Source organism: Bidens hawaiensis, unplaced genomic scaffold, assembly GCF_021521415.1.
Source record: "Bidens hawaiensis isolate Kalapana, Puna unplaced genomic scaffold, B.hawaiensis_p1.1 tig00030905_1, whole genome shotgun sequence".
NCBI classification, from domain to species: domain Eukaryota; kingdom Viridiplantae; phylum Streptophyta; class Magnoliopsida; order Asterales; family Asteraceae; genus Bidens; species Bidens hawaiensis.
This window is the reverse complement of record NW_027495182.1, coordinates 171,528-182,500: the sequence shown is the minus strand read 5'-3', so window position 1 is coordinate 182,500 and position 10,973 is coordinate 171,528. Positions and strand designations below refer to the sequence as shown.

Sequence of the window (10,973 nt, the reverse complement as noted above, 5' to 3'; positions counted from 1 at the left end):
CTTTTAATACTTTAAAAAAATTATAAACATAAAATTTGTAAAGACAAACCTGAGATGTGTACTTACATACTTTAAAAAATGTTAAATTATTTCTAAACATAGTTAAATTGTTAATAAATATGTAAATTGCTTTTAAAAATACTTCAACATATTTAAAAAATTGTTACATGTATTAAAATATCTAAACATTTAAGTTTAATTTAGTTTAACAATTTTGTTACAATAAAAACATGTAACAATTTTTTTTTGGATAAAAACAATTTTTAACAATCAAAATATGTAAATATTTTAATTAAAATGTGTTACATATTCTGCTCAAATATTTATATTCACTTAAAAATATATTTAAGCATGTTAAAATATGTAAACTTACTAAAGCATATTTTAAATTATTCGCAATAATTGTTACACAAATTAGTTTTAAAATTACTCGATTTGAGTTACCATTTAATTCTTAAAAGTTCAACGTAATTTCGAAACCAAAACCATCGAACGTTTTTTAAGCATAAAATCGTGTTATTAGCACCAATCGTTTCAAATCCTCCGGCGTCAATGATGTTGGATGCTTCAAATCTTAAATTTATCGATTCTCTCTCCACCGATTAACTTGAATTTCCTTTCTGATTTAACGAACAACTACAACCTTCGATGTTCTTCAAACTTGATATTTTTTTTATTAAGTGTAGAAGAAGGAAGATTTTCATTTGGTTTTGATGATTTCATATCTGCCACCTCCTTTTAGCTATTAAAATAAAGAAAAGCAAATCAGTTGTTTCAGTAATCAAATCCAACCATTCATCAAATATATCAACAGTTATGGAGGAGTTTTCAAGGTTTTCTTGCCTCATGTGGGTTTTTATTATATCCTTACCCTCTTTCTCTATATATATATATAATATAAATAGCATGTTTGATTAGACCCGTGAGCCTAATCAAACTCGATAAGTGAAATCTAAACTCGTTTATAAAGTAAGCTCCAAGGGAGGCTCAAGCTCGTTAAAACTCAACTCGATTCAAGTTTTTAGCGTGCTGGTCTCGAGCGACTTTACTCATTTAGATCCCTACTTTGGACCGTAGGTCCCGACCAAAATGAATTTGGATTCAAACATTTTGTGTTATAAAAAACTCTAAGTTTGATTAAGATCAAAAGAGATTTAGACCAAAACAAGTCCTCAAGAAGTCAGTTTCCGTAATATTTTTTACATAAAATATTTTTTTAAATAAACTAATGTTTGCCATAACTTTTGTTCCCATTGTCATAAATATTATTCATTCATTATCACAAAGAAACAGTTTTGTTCCCATATAATCTACCGATTATAGTAACATATATATATTCTTTGCTTCATTTGATATTTGTTGCCCATTGCAAAGCTTCCTTTCTTCTCCTTCGGCAATGGTCAACCTTTGTTTGTTTAACTTGATTCATATTCAAACAACTTCAACCTTCCTTCTCACCGGAAATTATCATTCCCACCCGAAAGTTATCGATTTGAAGACCCATGAAGTTCTTCACAAACATGTTTGAGGCATGGTTCAAACGCAAGTTAGACACGAAATGGCAAGTATTTATGCGATGGATTTTGATTCTTACGGTCCGGTTTAATTGATTTCGGTTTCGGTAAATTGCAAACCAAACCAGCCAGACTGATCATTAATATTGTTTTAAGTCAATGTTTTTTTTTCAAAATTGTTAGTTTGTATTAAAAATAACAAATGTAGGTCATGAATATGATACATATTTGATTGTGTGTTATACATTAGCAAACTAAACATCGACCATACATTGATGCGAATCGAGATCATCAAGAGAAGGCGAAATGCAATGCAAAAGTTTTTAAGGAATGATATTGCCGAGCTTTTGAGAATCGGTCACGATTCTGAAGCATATAGAAGGGTAATTATTTCTTGAATGATTTTTTTTTCTTTTCTATTTAGTTGTTCTGATTTAAATATTTTATTAGAAAAAGACCATTGTTCATCAAAACTGCGGTCTAAATTATTTAAACATATAATAAAACCGAATCAAATTGGATTGGACCGAGACCTGGTCATGGTCCAGTCCGAGACTAGTTATATATAGTACTTTTCTTTTGTTCTCCATGACAAAGACCGGTTATAGCAAATCTTGACTCTAAACATACCCTTAGCATTTGATGAAAACAGGCTGGGAGGCTATATCTCGACCAAAATAGAACACTATGCTATGATTTTGTTGGGCGATATTGCACACTCATCTTAGACCAACTAACAACAATAAACGACCAGAGGTAAGAAAAAAAACACATTTATTAATCAATTACTTAGTTATTGACGTTGTCAGTTTGGCTCTTATTTTGCACTTTAAAACCACAAACCCAATTCTTTTCATTCATAGTGAATGCCCGGAGGAATGCAAGGAAGCAGTTTCGTCTTTGATATATGCGGCTGCAAGATTTGGTGATTTGCCAGAACTACGTAAACTTAGAACCTTATTTTCGGAGAGATATGAGAAATCGTTTGAATATCACGTCAACAAAGAGGTCGATTCTGGTTAAGATTTTAAACATGGCTAATAGGGTTAATCTAAAAACAAAAATGTTTTTGTCTTTCAGTTTATCGATATGCTGAATCCGGGTCGTCCAACAAAGGACATGAAAATTCGACTAATGCAAGAGATAGCTCAAGAGCATGGTGTAGAATGGGATCCCGAGTCATTAGATACTAGATTATACAAACCGTTTTCATCTCAGCATGTAAGTTCTAATTGTTTTTTTGCCATGGTTTTCGAACCTAGACGGGACGAATCAGTTAGATCAGTAGATCATATGGTGCAATTACTCTTTTGATTATGAAAACATTGTATTCTACTTGTAAATTGGTGAAACTAGGTTATTAATAAAAAAATTATCAAAAGGGCATGTGACCTAATGGTACCAAGTTGTTAAATTGATGTGCTCTTTAAAGTAGGGTTCAAGTCTTGTTATCAGTAAAATAATATAAATTTATAATTATGTTTAGAGGTGTGTGAGTTATCATTGAGAAATAAATAAATATAAATAACTGAAGTTAAATAGAAAAATCCTTTTCTTATAAATGCCCTTAACATGAAAATTATGATTTGTGTTGTTATGTATTCATCTTACATGCTTTTCTAGTTGCTTTGATTTTCTATTAGAAATTGTATTATTTCAACAGTGGATCTTAATTAAACATAATTAAAGGTGTTGTGTACCTTTGTACCTTGTGTTTCGGATGCTTCACCCTACAAAACATTTTTTGAGTCGTAATATCACAATCTTTTGTTGACAATACACTAATATCTTAAATAAAAAGATTATTAAATTATTCACTATTTAAACACATTTAGAGCGAAATTTAGAACAAAATTTCAACCTACCTCAACTCATATATCAATTATCAATAGCGATAATGATTTTAGTGTAGTTAAATCATTTTAGATAATAAGGAATTATGTATTGATAAATAAATATTAATGGTGATTCTAATGTAATTAAATCACTTTAGATAATACAAAATTGCATAAGACAAAAAAAATTGCATTAGATTTTGTATTTGGAGTTAAAGAGGTGTGGAGTATACACCAGGTCAATGGTGATATGATATTAGACCCTAGTGAACCCAATTTATCGGGTTTTTAACATTTGATGTTTTTTTCCCTGGTAGGACTTTTCCATAAGAGCCAGTGACGATCAAAACAAAGACTCTCGTGAATCTGAACATGGAAACGGGTGGATGATCAACATCCAAGAAACAATAAACAATGACAACAATGCTCGCTCCAAAGCAAGTAGAAAGTATGCGTCAACGACTTTGGAATTATTTGTCAAGAACCACAAGTCTACACTCGACGAGTAGCCGAGAAATAAGCACAAGTTCCGATGGAAGTTCAACTTCTTCGGATGATTCAGCCAAATCAAGGTCATTCTTCAACTTTTGGCCGCCATACTTGAGAAACGATCCCAACAAAATGAGAACAAACTCCAACACCGTTTATGATTACCCATAAATAATAAACAAGAACATGATGACAACAAAGAGAATGAGGAGGATGTTTCGGTTCATCCAAATGTTGAAAAGCAGGACGATGAAAAAGTTGTAGCGCCCCAATGGGTAAAGAGCATACGACGGAGAAAGAATGGTGCTTTGCCACGTGTGAGCTCGATAGCGGTTGAGGAACTGCCAAATTTAACGGTGAAACCTCGAACAAGACATGTTCATCCTAAACTACCAGATTATGATGAAATTAAAGCTCGGTTTACGGCTTTTAGAACAAAATCTTAATGCTAATGTTTCATATTGGATAAAAGTTAACACTCTTGTTAAAATACACATATGGTGTACATATTATTAAAGGATATAATACACTAATGGTTTATCGTACATTACATACGCGAGTATATTGAACGTAGATCATAACTATTTACAATCTGATATCGTAACTTAACATAAGGGTAGAATTGTCTTTTAACATCCTTTAAAAATTCAACGCCAACGCCGCTACTAAATTTAGAAACGGTTTCTATTATACTCTGTTTCCATAAACCGTTTTTGTTGAGTATTGAGATTCCATAACCGAAAGCCGCCCTTTAATCGCCAACGCCAGCGCCATTACGCTCACCGGCGCATCAACAAATTGAAATTGGAGCCAATTGATCAGTTAATCTTTGAAATCGATTCAATTAATCATCAATTTGAAGCTTCAATCGATCAGTTTAGAGTTCTGGATGATGGGTTTTTGACATTGAACGTTTAAGATTTGAACATATTAGTAGAACGTATTAGCAGAAAGTATTAACAGAAGAACGTATTAGTAGAATGTATTAGCAGAAAGTATTAGCAGAATGTATTAGCAGAACGTATAAGCAGAACGTATTAGGTAACGAACATATGGTTTGAAGCAGAACGTATTAGGTAACGAACATCTGGTTTGAAGCAGAATGTATTAGGTAACGAACATCTGGTTTAAGCAGAACATATTAAGAAATATAAATACGTATTAGCATAACGTATTAGGGTTTGAGGTTTTATTTGCAAGTAACGAACATTTTTAGGGTTATATAACTCAATTAGTTTGATATAGACCTGCAAATTTGTTTAATACCGATCGACGGTTGAATTATATTGATATGGATGGACGCTCGATGAATCAATTGATGAATTTTGAAGAACAGGGATTTGGGGGAATTGAAGAATAGATTGGGGGAGTATAGTTGGACGTTCTGAACGGAAATACCCTTTTGATAACTGGCGTATCGTGGCATATAATTGTATTTAAAAATTTAATCGCCTATAATTGTATATTCTGGATACTCGCGTACGTAATGTACGATAGTGTATTAGCGTACGTTAACCACCCCCATTATTGTATTGTATTATATAATAAATCAAGGGCTACTAGAATATTAACAAGTGTGTTTTTTTCTCTTTTGAAAGTTAAAAATGTAACTAGTTAAAATGCTATTATAAATTATTTTTTTAATAACATTACTTAAATTCTAATTTTTTTTAAAGACAACTCTTTTTTAGTTATTTGACTTAAACCGATAACCTTTTAAACTTTTAAGAAACTTTTCCTGCTAACTGATCGATGTCGAAATGTCAATTAAAAACATTTATAAATTACATTTACTAACAAGGGAAAGTAAGGGATTAAATCAATAGGGAATCAATGGAAAGTGCTAATCAAGTTTAATGCTTTTTAATTAATTATGCTGGGTTGGACAAACAATGTCAAGCGATTTGAATATTGATTTGCTTGTAAAATAGTTAGAGAAAACGGTGACGCACTTCAGGTTCGGGATATGTAATAAACTGATTGACGATAATTTATACCAATTAGGAAATCACATAGACATGATTCGTTTATTAGAGTAGATAAATGATTACTAGACACAATAGTTTGGTTATGATGATTCACATAACTTAATCCGAAGAATTGACGCAACTGAACATGGTGTACCTAATTACCAATTCATTAATACAAAACTAAGCATCTATCAATGATTAATGGAAAACGGTTCAATGACGATAAGAACTCAATCTTTAATGTTGATGAACACAAACCAAATAATTCATTAATACAAAACTAAGCATGTATCAATGATTAATGGGAAATGGTTCAATGACGATAAGAATTCAATCCTAAATGTTGAACCAAATAATGATGATAAACGAAAGTCCCAGAAAAACAACTGTTTAATTGGTTCCAATAAACATATAGATTCAATCAACCAAAAGATTAATCAAAACTAAATCCCAATACATGTAATGGTCATAAAAATAATCAGTTCATATGCAAACCCTACACCTAAAGTTGTCACGAGTGGTTTAGCCTTACCTCTTCATCATGATTAGCTCGATTATGGGTTGGAAGAATGAAACCATGGTGGTGATTAGAAGGTGGTAAGATGATGCATCAAAGCCCCAAAATCGTCAAAGATGGCTAGGGCATGACGAATAATCGATTTTAGGGTTTTATGGGCTTAAATATGGAAGAAAAATAAAAAAAAATTAAAATTCCCGTCAGACCTAGCGGTAGCCTACGGCTGGCCACCGTAAGATACGGTTGCTACTTTAACATCTTGGATTTTTCGTATTTATTTAAACCGATTCGAGAATGTAATTCGGATATTTTAAACTGATTAAAACTTGTATTTAACTTGGTTTAACTTATTTTATAATTCCATAACTTTCAATCATGCCAAATAATCCTTAGAAACCTTTAAAATTGTAACACCCCGGCTAAAGCGGAATACGCCCGGGTGTGACGTACAGATCACTCATAAGCTCGTAATGCTATTAAAGCGACAATAATTATATTTAATTCATTTCAATACATCACAAATACACAATCAAATATTAATACAATAAACTTTGAATTTTCATCTCTTATAATCTAATGGTCCAACTATTCTATTCTCCCATCCTTAAACTTCAACCCGCAGCACGTTTAAAATAATATATTTTGTAAACAATAATGTTGGTGAGAATTCATAAAGTTTTGCATATATATATATAATACGAAAAGTGTAAAATTCACAAGTCAAGATGTATAGTCTCAATCATATAGTTAAAGCAAATTAAATACATGATATTCCCGTTCGCTTGACATAAGTCAAATCTAGTAAGCAACCCCCGTTCGCCGAGCTACTTGGAGTATAGAATATGATAATGATACCGCCATTAACAAATGGACGGCGCAGGTACGTCCCGTCGGACCCTCCCACTATGAGTATGTGTATGATACCGCCATTAACAAATGGACGGCACAGGTACGTCCCGTCGGACCTTCCCGCTATGAGTATGTGTATCCGCCAACAAAAACAGTAAACAACTAGCACATAATCACACAGTTTACAAGTAATATGATATAAAACAAATACATACAAGACATGCATGTGAATTTTAGTTTGACACAAGAAAACTGAGTTTAGACGTGCTACACCCCAAAACGTATAAAAGTAAAAAGGGGTTATGAAAACTCACCTTACTGATGTGAAGGAATTCCGAAATCATCGAAAATATTGAGCATGGCAAAGGAACCGGAAGCTTATATTGGAAGTTTAGGAATTATTCCAACTACGATAAATAAATACGAGACTCAAACAACAATCTAACGAGATTAAATATTGTATAAGCTTATATTGGAAGTTTAGGAATTATTTTACTAGTTTTATAAATTTTGATTATTATATTAATATTTATGTTCTAACGGAAACGTGATTAATAATATAACCATATTAGTTATTGACGAAGAAACAAAGTTAACTTGTTCGGGATTCTTGAATTAATAATTACAAGTTTAGAATTTTATTTGACGGGTTACAAAATGAGTTTAATGTTTTAAACGTTGTTTTGGTTAAATCGGATTAAGGATCAATGAACCAAATTCGTAAATGAGGATTGGTGCTAATATGAATTAATGCAATCAAATTAACAATTGTAAACGATGAACACAGAGATTTATACTAGGAAAAGCCCTTAGTAACTAGTATCCCGCCGGCATAAAAACCTCGGGTAGTGAAAACTATCACTACCAATTATATTGAACTTGAAAAGATTACAAATGGTGGAACAATAGCTGATCGTGTATACAAGTGTTTATGCTAAGCGTTCTAGGTACTTGAGAATTGTGTGTAGCAAGTGCCATGATCAGCTATTGCTCAATGATTAAATACATAAATATACAACAGCTAATAACTATATCCCTACTATTCCGGACACGTTCGTTTACTTCTTCAGCTTGAACCTTTTATGAGCGTGGATGAGAAGGGAAGACTGGGTAAAATACTTCATCCGTAATAATAGGAATTCTGGTAAGCACGTGTTATACCTGCAAAAATATATTAGAATATAATCGAAATTGACTGTTGAGGATCCTTGAACCACTGAGGATCCTTAATCCTAGAAACAATCTCCAATGATACTTGATTTTCGAAGGATTAGAGATCCTGGTCCCAACAATTGCCCCCAAACATGATAGATGTGAATGGGGTACAGCTGTCATGTTTATCCCGATGCGTTTTTAAATCGAACCGTCAGCGATAATATGACGTGGCTGTCGCCTGCAAGTGTATCATTATCCCTAATAAAGAGGTCCTTAACCCTTATAACTTCTCATTCTTCATCGGATTATAAGTGTATTTCCGACATAACCATCAGGTATCCCTCTCTCTTTCTCTATTCTTTCTTTTGCTTTCTTCATCCTTTCATCACAATGCCTAAAAGAAATCAGAAAGCTTTCTTTAGCTTGAGTCCTAAGGACATTAGTCCCGTACTTCAAAGCCAACAGCTTCTTAAGGATCCGGTTTCTGAGATTTGCAAATTCACCAATGAAGAAATCCAGATAATCTCCAAATGTTTCCCCGAAGGAACAGTGTTCAGAGCGTATGACTCTCGATTAAAGAGCGACTGCGTCTCTTCTAACTGGGTCTGCTTTCCTGCACTCCCATTCCTTCTTGGATTCTCATATCCGTTTCCCGACCTTACATCTACTTTCTTCTCTTTCACCGACCTCAGGTATATCCAAGCCATGCCGATGATGTGGAGGACTTTGCATACGCTTGAGAGATTGAGTGCAGAACAGGATTTAGACTTCAATCTTCCAGCCCTTTCTCACCTTTACAGCCTCGTCACCCATGGCTCCAGCAGATTTCTCTTCAAAAGCAAACCTTTTCAGCGTCTACCGATCAACAAGACTACCCACAACAATCAAAGTTGGAAGAACCAGTTTTTTTTTTCTTTTATGAGATAGTATTCCAAACGGGAATTTATTACCAAATCGCTGGATCCTGAAGGGTAGGGTAGTGGATCCTGAGGATAGAGGATCCTAATATTATTAATTGGCTAACTATGGGTTTGTTGTTTCTTGTGCAGTATCCAACTTCTCAGATCTTGCCGCTGAACCTGACGGTGTTAAAAAGGCAAAGGTGCTCCTGTCTTTGGTTCCTTTCGACAGGACATTCAAAGCCGTTGTGGAAGAGGTAAACGATTCATACGAGAAGACCGCCAACTCCTCAGAAACAATGTCAAGTAAGTTAGAATAGATTCATTGATTGTTGATGAAAATAAAGAAAAGCGTTAGACTATAAAAAAACTCATCTTTTTTCGGGCAGGTGCACAAAAATCCTCATCCAAGCCTTCCAGGAACTTTCTAGGTCAGTTCCAACTAGAAGATGTCGACAGTCTCATATCCTCTCGTTCCATTGAGAAGAAACCCATGAAAAGCTCTAGCCTCGCACCGCCAAAGACCATGACTACCCGTTCCAAGGCCAGCATGAAAAGAAAAAGAGACCCTGACGTGGAGATCCACAGTGCCCAGCATATCTTTGATCAGCTCTCAGAAGTAAGGATCCTTTACCCTTAGTCACAAGCATTTCAGTTGTGTCTTTAACTTGTAAACATCTTACAGGCTGTGGCTAACTTCAAGGCTTTATATGACAAAAACGTGGCCAGCACAGAGAAAGAACTCGCCAAGTACCGTGCTGGGATATCCTTAAAAAACAAGCTGATCATGGAGCTGCAGACTAAAAAGGGCACCTTGGAGGATAAGCTGGCTCTCGCTGACATCCGGGCTCAAGAGCAAGTGGTCGAGGTTACCGAACAGGCCAAAGTGTGGGCTAGCAAAGCGGTGTTAACGGCCAGGATTAAGATCGCTGAGGAGGTCGAAGACACTGCTTTTGACAGGTCTAACTGGAATGTAGCTTTATGGAAAAAGACACTGGCTGGGTTGGCCGAAGAAGGTGAGGATGCTGGAGGCGATAAGGGAGATGAAGATGTTGGGACGAGCGGAACAAAAGAGGATGCTTGGAGGTCAAGAGTGCTGATGAAGGTGACGGGGGTGAAGCGAAGGAGTAGGTGATGACAATGGGCGATGAAGGATATGAAGACAAGGCCGGAGCCCATTTTTTATGAAGTTTAAATGGTTTTTGTTGATGGTTTTATGTGGACAATAGTATTTGTAATCCTTAGGATCAATGATCATTAAGACAATTCTGAAAGGTGGTTAAGGTGGAGGGATCCTCTGTTTTGGGGATGAAACCTTAATCGCCTTTCTTTTCTTTTGTTTCCGTATGGACATATGTTAAGTTTTATGTAACCTGATCCGGGTGGATGGTCCACATTTTGCTTGTGAAGCCCGGATCACCTTTTTATGCCGCCTATGATAATATAACTCTTTTGATTCTTGCCTTATAACTCGTGTTACTAGGATAAAGGATTCTCAATCCTTAGAACTTTTTTCTTTAAGATATTTTCCGGTCAAAACAAATCATCAAAAGAGAATATAATAGTTATAAAAGCTGGATTAAATTCCAACTATCTTGGGGACAAGCCCAACAAATCGTGGGGACAAGCCCAATAAAACGTGGGGACGAGCCCAATAAAACATGGGGACAAGCCCAATAAATACGTGGGGACAAGCCCAATAAATACGAGCGACGAGCCGATCCTTGGCGTTGTCCCAATTGTAC

The 10,973-nt window shown here is 34.6% G+C and overlaps 1 long non-coding RNA gene across 1 annotated transcript; it reads left to right on the top strand.

The window, feature by feature from the left end:
* Positions 1-2,160: 2,160 nt before the first annotated feature.
* Positions 2,161-2,877, top strand: LOC143581395 (uncharacterized). The gene is made up of 3 exons (XR_013143812.1): positions 2,161-2,270; positions 2,378-2,522; positions 2,595-2,877. It is a non-coding gene; the product is annotated as an uncharacterized LOC143581395 (long non-coding RNA).
* The last annotated feature ends 8,096 nt before the right edge of the window (positions 2,878-10,973 follow it).